This window comes from Neomonachus schauinslandi, chromosome 10, assembly GCF_002201575.2.
Source record: "Neomonachus schauinslandi chromosome 10, ASM220157v2, whole genome shotgun sequence".
In the NCBI taxonomy this organism is placed as follows: Eukaryota; Metazoa; Chordata; class Mammalia; order Carnivora; family Phocidae; genus Neomonachus; species Neomonachus schauinslandi.
The window spans coordinates 124,806,262-124,818,370 of record NC_058412.1 but is presented as its reverse complement, the minus strand read 5'-3'; positions in this window follow the sequence as shown (position 1 = coordinate 124,818,370).

The following is a 12,109-nucleotide window of genomic DNA, read 5'->3' as shown; positions in this document are numbered from 1 at the left end:
CAGTTAGAAAAAAATAAACCCAGTAACGAAAAGAATGTTTGGACGCTGGAGGAGGGCTGGTTGGTCGGCCCCTCTGTCACGGCAGCATGGAGCCTGGGCCCTGGGATCGCTGTGGCATGCAGGCCTCATCCGTGCGCGCCGCGGGGGGACGCGAGCCGTTGGCTCTCGGGTGTCTTTACGCAGCACATTGGGACCAGGAGTTGTGGGCACATCCCATGGAGCCATCGGCCCCTTTCAGATACTACGTTCCTATGTTATACAATGCAAGCTCTCTGGCCCGAAAGGCCACCTGGAGAAGCTAGTTTATTTTGTGTGGTTTCAGTGATGACTACTCCTAAAAGGGAAGAAAAAAGGCCCTTGTTTCCAGAAGACGGAAACAAGCCCCGCTCAGCTCCACCGCAGGAGAGGACAGAGGAAGCGTGAAGAGTCATAAGCTCTGAAACAAAGAGAAATCTTTTCTTTGCTTTGTGGTTCCTTTTAAACACACTCACACATGCTTGGTAAGCGATGCCGTGCTTCTTGGAAGCGAGCACTCAAAGGCAAGATGCACGCAGAGGACATTTGAGTCTGGGATGAAGCATGTATGTATTATTTATACGATGGAATTTTAATTTTAGCATGAAACAGAGGCAGTGTGAGAGGAAGCCAGACACCGGCCGCACTGTAGTACCATTTTGTATGTTGTGTAAAACAAAAAGCATTGAACAAAGCAAAAGGTGATGTATGTATATGAGAAAATTAATTGTACGATATCATTCCAGTACATTCTGTTGTACATTTTAGTCCTGTTTACTTTCTCTTCGTTGTTGATAAGAGGATGCGAACTGTGTACAGTTTCCAGCTAGTTACCCATATTAGAGAAGAACTACACAGAGAGAGTATTAGAAGAAAAAGAGAGAAAGAACATTTGTGAATTGCAGTTGTCAAAAAAAAAAAAAATAGCCTAGCTGGCCTTATTTGTGAAGCATAATTGCTTTTAGCACATGGAAGTATTTTTTCACATTTTCTTTGTATAAAATTTGTATTAAACTTAAATATCTTTTTTGATGATGGTGTTTCTTTGTGACTGAGCCAGTGGACTCACACAGTATGCTCTTTTGGGTTCCGCCCCTCCCCTGCCCCCGGTTTTTTCAGATTCTTCACCTTTTTTTAATTAAACTGTTTTTGGAAAAATGGCTTTGGTCGTCCTCAAATTTGCAGTTTTCCATTGGGTCGGGATGGCCGTGTCCGGTCTGCATGACCCAGTACAGGAGGTCAAGGACATCTTCATGGGTGGTGGGCACATGATAAATAGGGGCCCCCAGTGGGCGCCTTTCCTGGGAAGTCCGCTTCCTTGGAATTTATTGACAGGGACACACCAACCAGAAGGGAAATCCTGGTCAGTCTTTGCAAGACAGTGAGTGAGGGGAGGGGACAGTCTTCCCGTGGCTAGGGTGGGGGGCTGGGCAGCGTGCGACCTCAGCGTGGCTCGGGTACGCCCTGGTCATCTAGCTTTCGTGGGTCACAAAGTATTTTAATTTTTTTTCAACCATTTAAAAATGTACATACTATGCTCAGCTCATGGGCCATATCAAAAGCAGGGTATGGGCTGGATTTGGCCCACAGGCCATTTGCTGACCACTGATGGGAAAGGAACAAAATGGGGATATTTTATTTTTTATTTTTATATTTATTTATTTTGGTGCCGAAACCCAGGAACGAACCAAAAATGGAGATTATTCAAGGGGTGAAGGTGGCTACTCGGATTATGCTGGGACTTCTCTCAGGAGGTGACATTTGACCTGAGACCTGAATGAAGAGCTGGCTGTGGGGACATGAAGTGTTGTGAGCATCCTAGACTGGGACCAGCAGGTACAAAGGCCCTGGGGTATTCACTCTGAGCTTGACATGCTTGATGAGCTGCAGGGTGGCTGGTGTGGCTGAGAGGAATGGAGGTGGAGAGGGCACCGGATGTCACAGGGTCAGTGGTCCCTGGCATTCACCTGGTGGTTGTGGGCCGCCCTAATGTGAGCCGCCAGATGCTTTGTAGAAACAGGCCCAAAGAAGTAAATAGCTCAAGGCCACGGAGCTGGTGAAAGATTCTAATTGGACTGTTCTTGAATGCTTTTTCCAGTAAATGGGACGTTTTTGTTTTTTTTTTTAAAGATTTTATTTATTTGGCAGAGGGACACAGCTAGAGAGGGGACACAAGCAGGGGGAGTGGGAGAGGGAGAAGCACGCTCCTGGCTGAGCAGGGAGCCTGATGCGGGGCTCGATCCCAGGACCCTGGGATCATGACCTGAGCTGAAGGCAGACGTTTAACGACTGAGCCACCCAGGCGCCCCATGGACATTGTCATTTTTCGAGATAAAAATTTTTTCAGCTTCCTCATTGGCCATGTATGTGCACCTTGCCTTCTCATGTGAAGACCACAGGGGGGCGGGGGACACAGCCCCACTTTAGGGGACGAGGCTGAGGCTGTGAACAGGACCGCGGTATGGCCCCCTGTTCTTCCAGCTCCAGCAAGCCCTGTCTGGCCCCAGGGCCCTTGCACTTGCTGCGCCCTTGGCCTGGCACACACTTCTGTGGCTGGCATTTTACTCGGATTGTCTTTCAGGTGTCACCTCTGAAGCAGCCACTCCCCTCCCCCCATTGTCCTCTGTCCCAGCCTCTTACTAGTTTTCATATCCTTGAGCAAAGTTAATACATATTTATGACTTCCTCTTGTGTGTCGCACGCACAGGTGAGCTGTGTCAGGGGATGGGCGGGCTTGGAAAGACACTTGGCTCCTGGGTGGGGCTGCGTTTGAGCAGGGGCAGCCTTTGAGCCTTCCTCACCATGAGGTACCCCTGCACCCACGGGTCTCAGCTGCAGCCCCCCAGGGAAGGAGGCACTGGAGGAGGAAGTGGCTTTCACAGTGGTAGAGAAAGTGGTGCTTTTTAAAAAAATGTTGAATTCTACTGTATATTTGACTAGCTCCATGCCTCCCATTTGGAAAGACATGGGTGTGCTCCCAGCCCCCCTGGCTCTCCCAGGTCCCTCTCCTACGCACCCTTCAGTTCTGTGCATTTACAGACCTCCACGGGGAGGCAGTTTTCTCTCCTTCTGGAACATAACTGGCAGCATCTGACACACACCCTCCTGTCTTGTTTCCTTTTTTACTTATCCTGAGGCCTGGGTCATTTTTCCAGTGCCTCTTCGTTCCCCTGTGGGTCCGTGATCCACAGCCTCCAGTGGATGGGTCCTCAGTGTCCAACACTAGCCACGGGGTCCCATGGGAATCCTCCAAGGCTGCACCAGAGGGTCTGTGAGCAGCCAGACAAGAGGGGGAGCACTCAGAACTTTCAGACAGGGCTGTGGAGCCTTCCTCTCTTGCGCTAGTCCCGGTCGAGTATTTTCAGATGCCCCATGAGTCTGAATTCGCAGTGGGGTCTACCATGGTCCTTGCTACGTGTTAGGAATGGCCCGGCGGGGAGCAGGACCGGCTGCGGACGCCCATAATGCGATCGGGCACTCTCGCCACCTGGTGGCCCTCACCTAGAACTGCAGCCCCCAGAGTCGGAGCTGGACCACCGGGGACAGCGAGGTGGGCCAAAGCCGTTCGTTCAGGTGACCGCTGTTTACTGAGCCCTCTGGACTAAGCACTGAGGACACAGCACTGAACAAAACAGGTGCAGCCTCTGCCCTCATCCATCTGACATTCCCCATGGGAAGCAATCAAACATGCATTTCCTATAATCCTAGGTGGGACAGATAATGTTGAAGGTAAATAAGCACGCTGTGGAGGGGAGGTAGATGGTGTGCTTGGGGACGGCCTCTCCAAGGAGCTGGCTACTGAGCAGAAACCTGAAGGAAGGGCTAACCGAGCCTTGATGACCAGGGCATTGGTTGTTCATGCTGGCGGAACATTAGAAGCACCTGGTAAGGTTTTTTAAATTTGTTTTTTGTTTTTTTAAATAACAAACCGGTAAATGCTGAGACCCTCCCTGCTTTCCCCCCGAATAATGACATCCGACTCTCTTGGCTGGGATTTGGGCATCTGTCATTTAAAGTTTCTCAGGTGATCCTATTGGGCAGCCAGAGCCAAGAGCTGTTAACCTTGGTTGGAAGAATGTCCCAGGTAGAAGAACAAATGTAAAAAGGCCTGAGGCGGGGACCTGGCATCTTCCAGGAAGAGAAGGACCGGTGAGGCCAGAACGGAGGGATTCCAGGTGGGGGTGGGGCTGATGGGCTCCCAGAGGGAGAGAGGGAAGGAGGGAGAGAGGGAGGGAGAGGGGGGGTTTGCACTGTGCTCCAAAACGGATGGGAAGCCGAGTGGGTGGTTTTTTTTAAAACAGCTTTATTGAGATATAATTCACATACCATACGATCCACCCATTTGAAGTGTGTAATTCAATGATTTTTGATATATTATTTTAAAAAAATTGTAGTAAAATATATATAATAAAATTTGCCCTTTAAACCATTTTTAAGTATACAATTCAGTGGCATTAATCAGAGTTGTGTTTCGAACATAGAAATGTTTTCCAAACTTCAGCTTTCATATCCGGGCACATCAGGACACTCCCTACATTTTCTTTCATCCAGGGAAACAAAGGTCACCATATTCCTTCCAGCGTCCCAGCTGTGGCTCCGCATACTGAGCTCTGTGCTGAGGGTCTTCCTGTAATCTTTGGTCTTCATGATAACTGCACAGGGCAGGATGAGGGAAGTGACTTGCCCAAGGTGACACAACAGGTTAGTGCCAGAGCCAGGATTCAAACTGGACCCCCGTGTCTGCGGCACCGCGGTCAGTTTACAAAACGCCTTCCGGGCCCCTCTTTCCTTGACTCCCCTCCACTGTCCACAGGCTGGGTATTGTTCTGCTCTGTGCAGCTGGGAAACTGAGACTCGAGGCCTCCGTGAATTTAAAGGGGGTCAGGGTTTTAGTTGCAAACAACACTCTAGGTAATCTGGCAGGAAAGGAATTTATTAAAGGATATTACGGGACTCACAGACCTCTGGGAAGGAGGGCCAGAGAGACCAGCGGGGAGAGCGCACAGCCACAAACAATGTCCCAGTTACATTGCACGACCTTCCCGTCACTGCCACTGGGCCCAGACATTGCAACTCTTACCAATGACACTGGGCCTGTCCCACCTGCCTCCTTGCGAGATTGCATCCCACCCATCAGAATGCACTTTGCAGAATTCCACTGCTTTCACGTGTGGGTGGATCTGGCTTGAGCAAACCCAGGTTGTGCTGGGTGTATCGGATTGAGTCTAAATACCACTTGAGTGCATTTGATTGGCTAAATCTCCAGCCGGGAAATAGCTGATTGGTTAAATCTAGGTCATATGCCTACGTCTTAACTGCAAGGAAGGCTGGGAAGGTGGGATTCAGGATGCTTCGGCTGAAGACTCCCAAGGTAGGAAATTGCCCAAACAAAAGGCCTCGGGTTGACAGAAACATTGACGGCGCCCCCCGCAAAAGTGCCCAGAGTTTCTGCCGGCCAGGTCGGTTGTCGAGAGCAGAATTCACCCGGCCAGGGGAAGCGGAAGGGTGTGGTAAGCGAACTGGTTTGCGGTGCGGCTTGCCGCCGATGGGCCAGGCTGGAACTACATTTCCCAGAATCCTTTCCCTTGAATGGTGCTGAGTTAGAATTGCCCCAAAGAGGGACTCGTGTGAGATTTTGAAGGCGGAAGGGAAGCAGCAGCCTCTTCTCTTGCAAGGTTTCTGTGGCTAGATTGGTGACCGTCGTGCGCTCAGCCCTTGCGGCCTCGGTGTTGCACGCGGGTCTTGTTTCGGACCCCTGGACATGAGCGGCTGGTCCGGCCACGGGCGCTTGGCTGCGGAGGCCACGGTTCCCCGTTGATTTTTGTTCTGGCGCCTCTCCGCACACTCACTTTGGTGGCTGGACGTGCCTCACGGCTTCTCAGATTGCCTCGCTGGTGACTCCAGGTGCCCTTTCAGACTTCCACTTCCCCAACCCCTCTGACCCGCGTAGAAGGCCTAAGTCCCATAATAGGCCGCTTCCCTGATTGGGTCTGATAACGTGATGGGTGTTTAGAGAATCAGGAGGAGGGCTGAGGCAGCCACACGGCAGGGCCGCCGGCTGGGTGGGCAGTGCAGGGCGCGGGCTGCGGGCGCTGCTCGTTCGGGATCATGAAGCACCGCTGTTGATCTAGCTGCACCAGCTTCTCGGGCCTGACCCGCGTCAGCTCTGCTCTCGTCTGCACCTGCCGGCCGGATGCCCCGTGTGCAGCCAGCTTTCCTCCCGACTTAACTCAGTACCAAATAGGGGTCTCTTGTGAACGCAGCTGATTTGTGGGCCCTTCAGTGCTCCAGACCCCTGACTGTAAGGGAGCCTGGAGAAGAGTTTTCAGCTTTCCCGCCTCTCCATCCAGGAAGGTACAGCCGAAGGAGGGGCAATGGTTGAATGCTGAACAAGTCCTTTCTCACCCAGAGTTGTGGCTGGGGATCAAACCCTTGGCTTTGCCATCTGGCCCAGGGCTCCACCTGCCCAAGGCTCTCTTCAGGGCATGGTATTAATGGAAAACCGTTGCCTCCCTGGCCCAGGAGAGGGTCCAAGGCCAGGTCAGCTGGGCTCTAGACAGCTTGTTAAGACAATTGAGTACTGACCTCTGTTCGCTTTGGTGAGCTGCCGGAGAAGGCAACTTCATTTCTATAGCATCTTTTACATTCCAGGCAATTTATATGCACTGAATCCCAATCTGCATTTTGCAGCTGAAGATACCAGACCTAGAGAGGTCGAGGAAGCTGCCTGAGGTCACATAGCTAGTTAGGGGAAGAAACGACTCGAACCCCGTCTGATGACCCAAAAGAATGTCTGTTCTTAACCTTTATCTTTGTCATCATTAGAAAAGCTTTTGTATAAAAGCCACTTCCTTCCTTCCTCCCTCTGTTCCTTCCTACCCATTCTTGGCTGGGCAGTTTCAGGTGCTGGGGACACAGCTATGGACAAAGAGAGGTAGCTACAGCTTAGTGGTAAGATGAGAGTTGCCAACTCTGCTCCCAGGACCAGGTCAGGGGTGGGGGGGGGGGGAGAGTGGACACAGATATGTATTTTTTTTATATCAAACGTTAGAATAGACTCCTACCTCTATTTTCTTCTTGAAACCTGTAGTTCTCTTGGTTTAGTTTTTTTTTCCTTCCACTTTTGACAGAAAAATGTGTCTTCATTATGGAAAAAGCAGCTGCCCTGTGTGATGGTAGATGGTGTGTCAGGGAGGCGACAGGGCGTGGCGGGGACAGGGGCAATTGGCGAGTTTGGAGCAGTGACAGCTGCAGAAGCTGCACAGTGGCCCCGGCTGATCGTGTGCACCTGCAGGCCCAGTGTTGCCATATCCTGTGCCTTGTTTTTGGAGAAAAGTTGAAAGTGTGGATGTTGAGTTAAATCTCTCAAGTTTTAAATAGTTGGGTCAACGTTTGAACCCATAACGTGAAGAGCAGCGAAACGTTTCTCTGGGTCAGATCTGGACCGTAAGCCACCAGTTGGCAGCCTTGGGCCGAAGAGTAGTCATTTAGCAAGGATGCTGGGTTGGGGTCCAAGCTCGGCCACATTCCAACTGCAAAGTCAGGGGCGGGCCACAACACCCCTCTGGGCCTCCATTTCCCCCTCTGTAAAATGGGGCTTGTGAACACTGCAGTTAATTGGATGATGAACGTACTATTTGCCGAACCTCGTTCTAAACTAGCATCTTTCTAACGCTGAGTTGTGAGTGAAACTGTTTTAATGGATTGTGACCTGCCTCATTTAAAAGCACAATAGAGCAGGATGGAATAGAATAGGATGCATCATAGTAAGATGGGTAGGCATTGCTTTGTGAAGCCTATTTCAGACACCGACAATATCCGAACATTCGTATGTACATACACAGGTGCATGCTCTCCTCGGTTTGATGTAATCGGCACCTCTCACTGTGGAGTGCAGTCAGAAAAGTCTGGAAGCCACCATTCTAAGTGCTGGTCCTTTTGGCACTCATTCAGTGCTGTGAGCAATCCGTGAGGCTGGTTCTATTGTTACTACATGTTACAGCTGGAAAGTGAAGTTCGGAGGGGTGAAGTTCCCAGGGATAGTAACAGGAAGATCTGGGATTTAACCCAAGGCCCCAGGCCTGATCACCATGCCATGCTTCCTTTCCAGCAGGGGATGACATGAGCTAATGCGGGTGGAGGGCTTAGCACCGTGCCGGGGACATAGCAGGTGCTTAGTGTTAGAAGCTGGGCTTGTGTTTACCGCTTCTCATTCAGCCACACCAGGTGGCCAGCAGGATCCAAGGGCCGAGACAGAAGAGGCCCGGGACTCTGCCAACTCTGCTTACCCGTGGGGGGTGAGGGGGAGGGCGGGCAGTTTAGCAGCTACTCATTTTGGGCCGGATACTTCCTGCTGAATTTTATAAATCAGTATTTGGATGGAACCAGCTTATCTCCTTGGATGAACTTCAGGATGTAAAAATAAATCCGGGCATTTTTTTCAAACCACACTAACTGGTTGCACGCACATTATTAAACATTCGAGCGGCGCGTTCTGGCATTGCCCAGGGCTGTTCACGCCGATTGCTCGAGGCCGCTGGAGTGTGGGTCGGTTTGCCTTCCCGCAGAGACGCTGCTTTATGCCGGGGTCGCCACTGTGGCCACGGCAGGTGGATTTATCAACTCTTAGGTCTGAACACGTTGTCGACGGTGCTGCCATTTCACCGAAGCAATCCCTGAAGCGTGGGCATGGCCCGATGGCAGTGCTTTCTGAATCCTTTCAACGGCAGCCTGCGTCGTTTCCGGGCCCGACTTCGGGGGCAGCGGCTGGCGGCTCGGCCCCACTGCGGGGTCGCACTGCCCTCTGGTGGTCACCGGCCGGCATAGCTCTGCCAGCGCGGAGCGGGCAGCAGCGGCGGCGGAAGGGCCGTGGGGAGCCTCGTCAGAGGTCAGGACGGTGAGGAATGTGGGTAGGGGCTGGGAAAGGCTGTGAGGGAGCCTTTGTGGGGGGGGCCTGGAAACCTCTTCCATCTTGATCTGGGCGGTGGTTAGCCAAGTGTGAGCTTATGTCAAAATACATCAAGGTGCATACTTACTTGAGCTTTGTGCAGGAAACTGTATGTAGATTATAAAATGAAATGTGAACATCTTTAAGTTCATGGGGAATCCCAGTTGTTTTTGACTGGACACCCTACTTCCAAACCATTGTCCCCAGAGCAGCCAGAGTAATTTTTAAAAATGCCAATCAGATCATGCCACTCTCCTGCTTAAAACCCTCAGGTGGGTCCTCAGTGGATTTAGAGTAAAATCCAAACTCCAGTAAAATTCCAAATCCGTGACCAAAAGGATCCAACCACATCTGCCGCGGGGCCTTACCCTCTGACCCCATGACCTGTGACCTCGCCTCCAGTCTTCCCGGGTTTCCCTTCTTCCCGCCAGCTTGAAAGCTTTGCCCACAAGTTCTGTACTTCCTTGTCTCCCCCCTGGAGTGCTTGCCCTGGATTTTCTCACCACCTGGGTCTGAGCTCAGGTGCCACCTGCTTGGAGGGGACCAGGCTGTCCACAGCGTCCCCACACCGTTCCGATTACTCTGTGCCGCATCACCCCAAAGCTTCCTTCTGGACTCTAGCCAGTGTCTGAGAGGAGAGCAGTCCCCATCGTTGACCCAGCAATGCCACGCCGTATACTCTGAAAGTCACAATCTCAACCAACCAGAAAGACCGTCAGTGTTTACCCCTTGGACAAGAGGCTGCCTTTTGGACCCTGAATGTTTCACTGGACAGATCCTGTGATCTCTTTCAAAAGGATGTTCTTAGGCTCCCCCGCCCCCAACTTTTTTAAGTAGGCTCTACACCCAGAGTGGAGTCCAGTGCGGGGCTCGAACTCACAACCCTGAGATCAAGACCTGAGCTGAGCCCAAGAGTCAGGCACTTGGCCTTCTGAGCCACCCCGGTGCCCCTCAGGCCAGCTTTTTGAAATTGGCTGACTTAGGCCTCCAAGATCCACCTTCTCCTCCCTGCTGAGGGTCCCCCAGCCGCTGTTCTGCCCTCCAGGTGGTTCTCGGAAGGTTGTGGACCTAGGTTGTGGCTCAAGCCTGTGCGTGGGGAGTGCCCAGGGTCGGGGGCGTGTGGGCTGTGTCCTGCTTGTGGCCACCGGCACTCTGCTGTTCGTCCTGAAGGACAGGCGATGAGTGGGAAAGTCTGCGTCTCACGGTTAATTCGCCGGCTTGTGTCGCCTCTCCTGTGCAGCAAAGTCCGCTCCGTGGGGGTCGGGACTGCCTCGGTCTGTTTCCTCGTCCGCACCCACAGGCCCAGTAAATGGTAGACCCTGGCTTCCCCTGGCAGAATGGATGAACGGCTAGCACAGCTGCTCTGAAATGGGATGGGGCTTTATCAGGCGTCCCCGGCTCCGACCACGGAGACCACCACTGCCCCACTTTTGGCAGAGACCAGGCTTCCTGGGATGGGCAAGAAGGAGGCTGCCTGATTCACAGACCAGCTTTCCCCAGCCTCACACTGGCACCCTGAGTCCCACAGGAAAGGGCTAGTGTTGCCGCTTGGGAAACTGGCTAGAAACAAGTGACTGGCTATGACAGAGAAGTCTCTAGAACTGATTATCTGATCTTCAAGATCAGTAATCTAATCACAGCATTCAATATATAAGTAAGGCACTCTCCCACTTACCCATATGTCTGATAGCTCCAATGGGTCACTGTTTTTATTAATTTCTTTCTTTTTTTTTTTAAAGATTTTACTTATTTATTTGAGAGAGAGAGAATGAGAGACAGAGAGCATGAGAGGGAGGAGGGTCAGAGGGAGAAGCAGACTCTGCTGAGCAGGGAGCCCGATGCGGGACTCGATCCCGGGACTCCAGGATCATGACCTGAGCCGAAGGCAGTCGTTTAACCAACTGAGCCACCCAGGCGCCCCTGTTTTTATTAATTTCTTATATCTTCTTCCAAAGCTGCTTTTTGCAGATATGATCCTACAGGTTTTACTTTTTTCTCCATTTTATTTATTTATTTTTTATTTTTTAAAGATTTTATTTATTTGACTCAGAGAGGCAGCCAGAGAGGGAACACAAGCAGAGGGAGTGGGAGAGGGAGAAGCAGGCTTCCCGCCGAGCAGGGAGCCCGATGCGGGACTCGATCCCGGGACTCCAGGATCATGACCTGAGCCGAAGGCAGTTGCTTAACCAACAGAGCCACCCAGGCGCCCCTTGACCATCTTTTTATAAGTTTAAGAAGCAGTTTTATTTTGTAAAAGATTTTATTTTACACCCATTGTGGGGCCTGAACTCTCAACCCTGAGATATGGAGAGTTGCATGTTTTACCAACTGAGCCAGCCGGTGCCCCAAGAAGCAGTTTTATTTATTTTTTTGAAAAAAATGTAGGGGTGGCTGGCTGGCTCAGTCAGTGAAGCTTGTGACTCTTGATCTCAGGGCTGTGGATTGGAGCCCTGTATTGGATGGAGAGATTACTTAAACTTTTTGTTTTTTAAAGATTTTATTTATTTGTCAGAGAGAGTGTACAAGCAGAGGGAGAAGCAGGCCCCTTGCCGAGCAAGGAACCTGAATAGTGACTCGATCTCAGGGCCCTGGGATCATGACCTGAGCCGAAGGCAGATGCTTAACCAACTGAGCCACCCTAAAAAATAAAATCTTAAAAAAAAAAAAAAAAAAAGTAAAATGTCTGTTTTACAGCCTTCAGGCATTTTATTAAAAAAATTTTTTAGGGATTTTATTTTAAGTAATCTCTCCAATGTGGGGCTTGAACCCACAACCCCAAGATCAAGAGTCTCATGATGCTCCCCTGACTGAGCCAGCCAGGCACCCCTAGCCTTCAAGCATTTTATTTATAAATATATAATATATATATATTTAAGATTTATTTATTTGAGAGCAAGAGAGAGAAAGCGTGCATGAGCAGGAGGGGCAGAGGGAGAGGAAGACAGAATCCAAAGCAGACTCTGTGCTCAGCATGGAGCCTGATGCGGGGCTCGATATCATGACCCTGAGATCACAACCTGAGCTGAAACCAAGAGTGAGACACTTAACCAACTGCACCACCCAGGTGTGCCCTCCCACCCCCCGAGGCATTTTAAAAGATTTGGTTGGTTGTTACTGGTTTCTAAGAGCTCTTTATGTATTAGGGGG